Here is an 11010-nt window from a genome sequence, read left to right as displayed (position 1 = left end):
AAATAAGGTCAAATTCACAGTTTGAGAAGGAGATCACCCATTCAATGCTGTTATGTCTATTATGAAGGAAAAAATAAAAATGAAGGAAAGAAGGAAAAAGGGAGACAAGGAGGGAGAAAGGAAAGAAAGATTATAGGAAATTAAAGGGATACAAGTACAATAGGAGTAATGACATTGTTTTGTATGGGCTTCCGTAGTGAAGTTTCTAAAAAAAGTAAGCTTCCATACATACATATATATATATACACATACACACACACACACACACACGCACACAAACACATTGTCATATCCCACACATTTATTACAGACTTCTAGGAGAACAGTATCTAGGTTTTATTTAACTTTGAATCTCAAGCCCTAACCTAGTTATGCTTGACATAGTAAACAAGCAGGAAATAATGCAAAAACACTTAATACATATTATATAAAATAAGTCTATAGCTACTTATGAATATAAAATCATTCTGTAGCTACTTACAGACCACTAGTTTTGCCTGGGCTCAGAACTGACTTCAGCAACATCAGTTGTAATCAGTTACAACTGATGTTGTTGGCAGATGTTCCTGCTTTATTTTGCTTAGTTGCCTCATGTTTTTAAAATTATATTATTTTCCTATAAGACACCTGAAAACCAAACACTGTGTTAAACACTGACAACAAAAACAGAAAATTGAGATCTCGGATGAGAAAGGAAAAAGTGAAGTAAATGATAAAATAGATGTGGGTGTTTTTTGCTATGGGAAACATAAAGGGAAAGTACAAAGGTGAAGAGAGAAATTGACGAAGTGCTAGTCAAAGCATTCTGACATGTACTAGAGGATTTTATAAGAAATCCACAGGAATAGCACCAACCCATGAATGGTAGAGAAAAGGATGGAGACCCTCAAGGAATTGACTACAAGATGGAAAAAAAAAAAAATTATCTTACATAAAGGTAGAATTGGAATGGTTTATCTTACAAAGAGAAAATAGCCCAACTACATACAACTTCTCAAAAAGAAACTGTAACGTCAGAGATATAAAATCAGGCCAGGAGCGGTGGCTCACGCCCGTAATCCCCACTTTGGGAGGCCGCAGGGGGTTTCGAGACCAGCCTGGCCAAGATGGCAGAACCCCAGTCTCTACCAAAAATATAAAAGTAGCCGGGCGTGGTGGGTACGCCTGTAATCCCAGCTACTCAGGAGGCTGAGGTGGGAGAATCACTTGAACTCGGGAGGCGGAGGTTGCAGTGAACCGAGATCGTGCCCTCCAGCCTGGGTGACAGAGCGAGACTTCGTCTCAAGAAGAAAGAAAACACACAAAAAAGCCCAGCACGGTGACTCACGCCTGTAATCTCAGCACTTTGGGAGGCCGAGGTGGGAGGATATCCTGATGTCAGGAGTTGGAGACCAGCCTAGCCAAAGTGGTGAAGCCCCGTCTCTACTAAAAAATACAAAAAATTAGCCAGGCATGGTGGCACGTGCCTGTAATCCCAGCTACTCCGGAGGCTGAGGCAGGAGAATTGCTTGAACCCGGGAGGCGGAGGTTGCAGTGATCCGAGACCATGCCATTGCACTCCAGCCTGGGTGACAGAGCCAAGACTCCATCTCAAAAAATATATATATAAAATCACTGTCAAAGGTATATAAAGCCAACCCTGTAAGTTGTAAAATAAGTAATATGTCTATCCTTAGACATGATAAAAAGCACACTTCTTTGAATAAAAATTCAAAACATGATCATTTTGTTATCATTCAAGTGCCAGTCACTATCCAGCTAGTATTATGCCTGCTCATTTGCTCACAGAAATGTGTTTTTGTGCATGTGTGCATGCGTGTGGGTACTGAGTGAACAAAATCATTTCACTCTGTTTCAGTTGCTTCAGATTCCAGTCAGAAACAACTGTAGTTTCTTTCTTGGTGTGTGTGATTATCTGAAAATTATGTCAATACACAACTTATTATCATTTTTAGAAAAATTCCTGAGAGACTATCCAGTAAGTTAAGAAGGATAAAATTTGCATAAGAATATTGTCACCATCGGAAAACTTAATCTTCTGGTAACAATGAAAACCCAAATGTACTTATCTCCCTCCTAATATCTAAAATTCCCAGTGAAGAGATAGCAAATATATATATATTATATATATGTCATATATTATATATTATATATGTCATATATATTATATATTTTTATATATCATATATATTATATATTTATATATAAAATATATATTTATATATCATATATTATATATATTTATATATCATATATAATATATATGACATGCATAATATATATTTATATATCATATAATATATATGACATGCATAATATATATTTATATATCATATATAATATATATGACATACATAATATATATTTATATATCATATATAATATATATGACATACATAATATATATATTTATGACAAAAAACCCTAAGAGCGGTAATTATGGGAAAAGGAATGTTCACTGAGCAGAGATCTTAATGATTTTTTCAGAAAGGTGGAAAGGAAGCAGCAAACTATCATATAAAGCTTCCAGCAAGGCCTAATGTGTAGGTGGTGGCTGGTCCATCTAAATGACCCAGAAGAAGCACAAGAGTCAAGGAAGGAGGTATAAAGAATGGTAATGGCAAGAGGAGCTGAAATCGGTAACACTTTAAAAAGTCTGCCTGTAGAATTACACCCTTCCTGTTTTCTCTCTTTGCTCCCCATTCTGGCTCTCCACTGAGAGGTGCTGTTTACTTCCATTCACAAGCCATGCCATCTGCTTTAAAGAAATGTATCTTCTACCTCTGGCCCATCAGAGTAAACCCTTTATCCTTTCGGAAATGATTCCTGCAGCTTCCCTGCAGGCTGCTCCTCTCTCCCTAATACAAAAAAATTCGTAGTCAGCACTTCCAGATGCAACACCTTCTCCATGAATACGAATAGAAAATCAAAACTCATTAATATTTCAGAGAAAGACACACACAAGTGAAAAACTGAGGCAAACAAACTGAATTTCCCCAAAAACACTGATAATTCAGAAAAACAGAGAATAACTTAATTTTTGTCCTAATGAGGATTCTCAGGATGGAAAACATACTGTAACCACAAGATTAGAATAGGATTCTATGCCAATGGAACAATTAGAGAAATTGTAATATTGTCTTGGAAAGCTAAAATGTGTTTGCTGAAATATAGAAGATAAAAAACGGAAGAACTAAAAGGTAAAGTTGAAAAAAATGAGAATGAAAATGTGAAAGAAAAACAAACGAGAGACAGACCAGTGCTTCTCAAATATTAATGTGAATACAAGTTACCTAGAGATCATGTTAAATGCAAATTCTGATTTCATAGAAATGAGATGCTGCATTTCTAACAAGCTCCCGAGTGATGCCATTTCTGTTGGTCCACCAGCCACATTTCAAATAGTAAAGACTTCAAAGATATGTGCTTGTGAAATTTCAGGACAGCCAAAGAAAATTAAAAAAAAAAAAAAAAAGAAGGAAAGACTAAGGGTAGAGTCCAATATCAGTCTCAAACCATTATTTGAAGGAATTAAAAAGGAACTCAAAGTGGGTCCCATCAGTGAGGACCCAGGCTCAGTTCTCCTAATGCTCTCCCTTCTGGCCTCTCTCCAGCAACTCCAAGTTTTTCCAAGCAACTTGAAGACTATTGCATTTCAAGACAGGATTTGTTCTCTTCAACATGTTTACTTTTCAGACCAATTCAGAGAATCATGATTAATTCAGTGCTTTCTCTTTTAGGAAGACAAAATTTAATAATGGTAGAATTAAGACTAGGTCACACTAACCTGTACCAAATTACCTCTAATTTATTATTCAATCCAGACAAGGGAATACTCAGTTTCTACACCTAAAAATCTTGAATGTAGTTCTCATATTAAAAGACAGACAATCATAGCAATATTCTTATATATATTGTCCTTTCCTTGTTCTCAAGGTAATATAATCACAGGCAAATTTTTTAAATCTTCTAAACAGGAGCAAAGTCACTCTACGCATGAAGTTACATACGTTGAATTTGTAGATTTTGAACTACATCTTGTGCATTATTAGCTGTGATTTTACAGGTTATAAGAGTAAGAAAACATTACATACTTTAGCAAATTTTACCTAAATATATTCAGGTAGCAAAAGAATAAAGAGGCTTGCTAACCTTGTTTTCCGAATTTGAATTTATCTTTTGTTTAAAACATCTTTATTATATACTAATTGTTTCAGGAATTTGAATTTACCTCTTATTTAAAAGTCCTTTATCACATACTAATTGTTCAAAGAAATCTTTCTAGAGAGCTTCAAAGAGAAACTATTAATGATTTTCTTTGTCTTCTAATGTAAAATCCATGTAATACTTTCATATTTATTATTGAGAGAAACGATTAGTGTTTATAAGACCATTTAGGAAAGAATGTTGGATTTAAGTCAAAAATTATATCTAAATATTTCTAAGTTTTTTCACATGCCTTCTTTTTGGGGGAAAATATAAATTCTGATCCTCAAAATAGTTCCTGGCAGCTCTAAACATAGACCATAAAAACAATATTTGTGAGATAAACACTATAATATTAGAAATACTTAGAGGTAATTATAGCAGTTTGTACATTACAATAGTAAATTTAAAGTTATACTTTTGACAGATTGGCTAACAAACAGCAAAGTGAAAGGAAATTTAGAAATTTTTAAATGGAATGAACCACTATATGAAGGAATAGCCTAATATATGCAAAGTTTTAAAGACTTGACATACACTTTTGCTAGAATTTTTATTTTAGTGGAAATAGTGAAGAATTCAAGGGTCTCTATGATCGTATCAGTTTAATCCATCTTAGCTATTCATTTATCCAGCATGCTATTACAATACTGCCCCTTTTTGTTAACTATCTATACTGCATAGTTCTTTGATCTAGTCACTCACTATGGTAAGTGCTGAATGTTTTTTATCTATTTAAAAACAAAAAGAAACCACAGTGGCCTAAGAGCCTATGAAAAATTCAGTAATATTGTAGACAACATTTTTACATTAGCTAAAAAAGAGCTACTGCCTTACTGATTGGATCTTACCTATTAGAATATCATATTTTGATGAATGTGATATCTTTTACACTCCAAATTTTAATATACAGGCCCTAAATCTTTTTGCTAAAGATATAAAGTGGACATTGTAGCAGATATTGTCAGTGCACTGCCCATATCTCCTTGTCCTTCCTACCTAAGCACACATCAATTCAATTCCCAACTGAAGACATAAAGATCTTCTCTGGACATGGATATCTGCTCTGCCAACCCATGCAGCAGGCCACAAATGCTGGAGAATTAATTATCCACTGGCTCCAGAAACTCTCAATCAATGACTGAAAGCAGTTGGTGTGGCTCCTCCGGTGAGGTAACCCTGAGGCATGTGCCTACACTGGCTCCAGAGTTTCCCCAAGGGAGTTAAGTTCAATTACCCCAATGGTAACTGGCTTGCTGATGTGCACTTATTGGCAGCTGTCCCTTCCCTGTCTCAGTATTTCCTTCATCTTCCAAATAAATCACCTACACAAGGATTCCTGTCTTAGCATGTGCTTCTGATAGAACCCAATCAAGAAAATAGTCCTAGGAAGCAATCTTAAGGATGACATTCTGGAATCCAATTGCTTGCCTGCCAAATGGCAACAACAGTTGCATTTCCAGGCGTAAGTAAGGTGGCAATAACCTCTGACATAACCACATCTGTGGATCTAGAGCAAGGCTATATTGTCTGCAACAGAAAATGGTTCTGTATTTGAAAGGTAGTTCCCAGCATAATAAGGAACCCTAATATACTCTGGGTGCCTGAGTAGCATATATCAAGTCACTATGCAATTGGAGATGCTCATAATAAACTGGGTATTGTCAGCCACCAAGTGATCAGGCTGTGACATCACCTTTACTAGGACTCTGACTTGTGGTGAATTGAAAGGAATAAGGTATAAAGGGAGACCAAGTCCATTTGAGGAAGAACCCTAAACAAGTATATAAGAAATACATAAAATGGTAAAGGGTAAGTAACCAAAAAAAAAAGTAATTAGTTATAGCATCTTTCTTCCCTGTCACTAAGAAATACGCACAGTAATTAGTATATATCATACATCTTAAGATTTTTTTTTTAGATATTGGGAGTCTCACTATGTTACTCAGGCTGGACTTTAACTCCTGGACTCCAGGGATCCTCCCAGCTCAGCCTCCTGAGTAGCTGGGATTACAGGTACATGCCATTGCACCTGGCTTGTATCTTTAGCTTCTAGAGACTGCATCACACACTTAACACAATTCTTCCAAATACTTATCTAGGAGGCTGCCAGTTTTGAGTAGTCCCAGAACAATAGATGACTCTGCAATAGATTCAGATTATATATGTACCAAATTATATGTACCAAATTATGGCACAAGCAGCCCTGCCACTTGGGCTATGTGACTTAGAAGCTCCAAAGGTGCTAGATGTGCCCATGATCTATAAAGATGCTCTGTGGATTTCTGGTCAACTTCAACTTCTATTTCTGGTCAAACACAGTGCAGACACCTGTGGTTCTACAGCAAGGTTATGTTGTCTGCAGCAGAAAATCATTCTGTATTTGAAAGGTAGTTCCTGGCATGATACTGAATCCCAATATACTATGAGTGCCTGAGTAGCATACATCAAGCCACTATGCAATTGGAGATGTTCATAATAAACTGGATATTGTCAGTCACCAAGTGATCAGGTCGAAAAGACACAGCAGCAAGTCATATGATAAAAACCCATATCTCAAGATCAGGCCTGAGCAGTAAGTTATACATAGGCACAAGTAAGTTATACAGATAGGCCCAGACCTTCATGTCACCTAGATCCACTGCAGTGATTACAACCTCTCAACTCATTCCTGTGGCTTTGTAGGGGTTATTTAGATGAGAGTATAAAGAAGGGAAAAACCTGAGCCTGATTCACAAATTTAATCAACCCAATTCATTAGTTTTTGCTGAAGACATTGCTGCCATAATACAGATTCACTCAAAAATAATTCTGAAAACAGTGGCGAGTGGAAATCCCTGCAGCGGGCTCAAATTGGTGGATGGGTTTTAATGAAAATACCGGGAAGATTTGGCTTCGGTGACAGGAACACCAGGAAGGCTGAAATACGGAAAATAAACTTTACCTCTTTATAATTTCTCCTACAGCCAGGCCAAACTGTCTAACTTGAGAACTACTGATCTAAGAGACACATTACAAAAAATAGCATCTGAACCCAGACATTTCTTAGGGGCCACAACATTCCATCACTTAATCAGGAAAATACTTACCAAGGACTTAATTATAAATAGCAAAGAGTACAAAATTAGATCTCTCTTAAAAACACAATCTTTGCCCATAAAGAACTCCCATGTTAAACTCTCCATTTTCCTCCATTATCTAACACTAAATATGAATGCATAATTCTGGGAAAGCTTGTTTTCTGGATTCACTTTAGGGACTGGAGTTTCCCTAAGTGGATGTAAACACACACATACAGACATGCACACACACCCACATACAGAAAACATGTTCAAACTTCAAACTTAGCATTTCTGGATTTATAAGGAGACAACTGGAGTACAAGACATAAAATCCTTGCCACTGTCATTGTTATCACCACTCTTCCTTCTGATTTATTCCCTTCTTTTCTCACCTCTTTCTTTTCTTCTATCACCTGTCATTTCTCCTGTGACTCTCAGATTTCACATGGGAAAGTCTGCTTTCTACTAACATCTCTGTGCTCTATAGTCCCCCTTGCCTCCTGTTCAGGCAGAGAATGGACTAATCATTAGAGTTGCAAGGTTTCAGTTTCCTTACTCATTGCATAAATGGGTTTAGAATATTTTTCCAAACAAAGATACATTCATCTTTTATTTTTCTTACTCCTGGGCTCAGTGCCACTCAGACCCTTGAGAGTACAAGATAACCAAAGTTGTTTGTAAATGAATGTAATAATTCCAAGTTTGTTTATCATAGTTCCAACACTGATGAATTTGCAAGTCTCTGCTTTTATTAAGAGTAGATATAAGAAATGGTGTTTGGTGAACATGTCCTGCTTCTGCAGAATCATTTGTCTAGATATTGTTGCTATTCGTGTTGCTAATAAGACACTTTGATTTGCTCATTTATTTAATAAGCATTTGCCAAGTTCCTATTATCTTTGGATGATAGGAAATATAAAGATAAGTAAGTTATAGTTTTGTCTCCTAAGGAAACCCACAGTCTACAGAGGAAATGTACAAGTACACAAGTAATTTTCATATGATTCAACAAATTCTATAGCAGAAACAAACACAAAGTGCAATTGAAACTCAGAGGAAGGCAGATCTACCTCTCCTTGGTGGGGCCTGGAAAGTTCTCAGAAGAAGTGTGACATCTGAGCCACATACTGAAGAAAGAATACAAATTTGCCAAGCTGAAAATCTATGAACTGGAGAGAAAAGAAACTATGTGTACCATGGCATGGAAGAACAGCTTAACAATATATCTAGAGAACAAGGTGCACATAATTAAGTGAAGGAAATAAGGTTCAGGAGAAATGCAAGGATGCAATTCATAATGATCTTGTATACCGTACTAGAGATTGGCCTTTAACCTGAGGAATAAATGGAAATCACTGAAGCATGAGAGCATGCATGCTTCAATGATTTTTTTTTTTTTTTTTTTTTTTTTTTTTTTGAGACAGAGTCTCGCTCTGTCGCCCAGGCTGGAGTGCAGTGGCCGGATCTCAGCTCACTGCAAGCTCCGCCTCCCGGGTTCACGCCATTCTCCTGCCTCAGCCTCCCGAGTAGCTGGGACTACAGGCGCCCGCCACCTCGCCCAGCTAGTTTTTTGTATTTTTTAGTAGAGACGGGGTTTCACCGTGTTAGCCAGGATGGTCTCCATCTCCTGACCTCGTGATCCACCCGTCTCGGCCTCCCAAAGTGCTGGGATTACAGGCTTGAGCCACCGCGCCCAGCCGCTTCAATGATTCTTATGCATGAGAGTAGCATGATCAGATTTGCACTTAACAAAATCACTTTGATCACAATAGAGGAAAAATTGGAAAAAGATACTATGAGACAGATGACCAACTAAAAGAAATAATATGAACCTAATCCTAGTAGTGGCCAGAGGGTGACTGCCAAGGAGACAGACTAGAGAGACATTTAGGAGATAAGCTAAATAGAATCAGGTGATTAATTTGTATGTGAAGGAGGAGGAAGGGCAGAGGGGAAAGTAACAAAACAGGAAAGCCTCAAGCATAATGCCCAGATTTCCAACATGAAAAGCTGGATGATGGCTTTGACTTCATTGAGCTAAACAATTTAGGTGCAGGAAAATCTGGAGCTCAAGATGAAGAGTTGTTCTGGAAATGTTGAATTCGAATAGTCTATGAGATAGCCTAATAGAGATAAACAGGTGGTTGTTATACATGAGTCAGGATCTCAGGAGAAAGGCGAGACAGATAAGACATCAGGGCTAGACAGATAAAACATATAGGTAGTAGTTTTTTGTTTGTTTTACTTTTTATTGTATAAATTTAAGGTGTTTAGCAGAATGTTTATATATATATATATATATTTACTATATGTGACCATATAGATATACATATATATATAGTAAAGTGGTTACTACAATCAAGCTAATTATATAGGGTGAAACAGAAAGCAAATCCAAAAGGATCAGACTTAGAAATTAATATGCAGAAACCCTGCCCAAATGGAGACTAACATTAACAATCATTTAGTCACTCAGGCAGTTGGCTCTATCTTCCAAGACAAACCAATATAATTTTTTCAAGAAAAACTATGTTAGCTTTCTTAACCTTGCCATTTATCAAAACCAAACTCTCTCTTCTCTTGGGTTTTAGTCATTTGTGCATTACACTTATTGTGTATTTCCCAGTAAATGTAACCCAAATATCAATGGCCTTATGTGTTTATTCCTGACTTTACTCTTGAGATTCTGGACAAGAGAGACCTTCCACAGATCTGGGGTACCTCTTTTCAGTGTAATGTGTGTTTTTCTACTCCAGATTTTTAAAAATTGCTTACTAGAAATGAAATAATTATGTCAAGCATTGAAAGAAACACTATTGAAACTTTATAGTTATTCGAACTTTTAAAGTATTCTAAATATTTCCTTCAAACAATAAATGCTGACTTCTAAAAAAAATCAGTACAATGGCTTCCTGATATGGACAGCTTCCTACTTCATAAGGTATTCATTATCATCTCATTCAAATTCTGCAGTTCAAAGAATTTCTTTTAAAAGCAAGAACAAAAAATAATTTAGTAAAAGTTAAAAATTATTCCTGAATCTCACTTCAGTATAGTTAGATTTTGCAGCACAATAAGGTTCTAATCACACCCTGATTGGTACAGATTTATGCAAAGAGTTTATACAAGAATTAATGGACATTAAGAAAATCACTGCATGCATACTGATATATGATTATGCCTGAAGACATGTAGAGCCACCCACAGCTGGAAACATGCTAAAATAATAAGGCTACAGTCAGAAATGCTGTTTTAATTATGAATTTCTTTTCTATTTTTAGATAGTACTGATCTTGTATTAGAGATACATTATTTTTATTTAAATTTTTGTTCCTTAAAACTCCTATATGTAGCCGGGCGCGGTGGCTCAAGCCTGTAATCCCAGCACTTTGGGAGGCCGAGGCGGGCGGATCACGAGGTCAGGAGATCGAGACCATCCTGACTAACACGGTGAAACCCCGTCTCTACTAAAAAATACAAAAAAACTAGCCGGGCGAGGTGGCAGGCGCCTGTAGTCCCAGCTACTCGGGAGGCTGAGGCAGGAGAATGGCGTAAACCTGGGAGGCAGAGCTTGCAGTGAGCTGAGATCCGGCCACTGCACTCCAGCCTGGGCGACAGAGCGAGACTCCGTCTCAAAACAAAACAAAACAAAACAAAAAACTCCTATATGTAGAAAATTTTTTTAAAAAATCACTGACACATATCCATAAAATTACTAAGCCGAGTTTTTATTTTCAGGTCA

This window comes from Macaca thibetana, chromosome 7 (genome assembly GCF_024542745.1).
Source record: "Macaca thibetana thibetana isolate TM-01 chromosome 7, ASM2454274v1, whole genome shotgun sequence".
NCBI lineage: Eukaryota > Metazoa > Chordata > Mammalia > Primates > Cercopithecidae > Macaca > Macaca thibetana.
Note: the sequence above shows the minus strand (reverse complement) of the source record.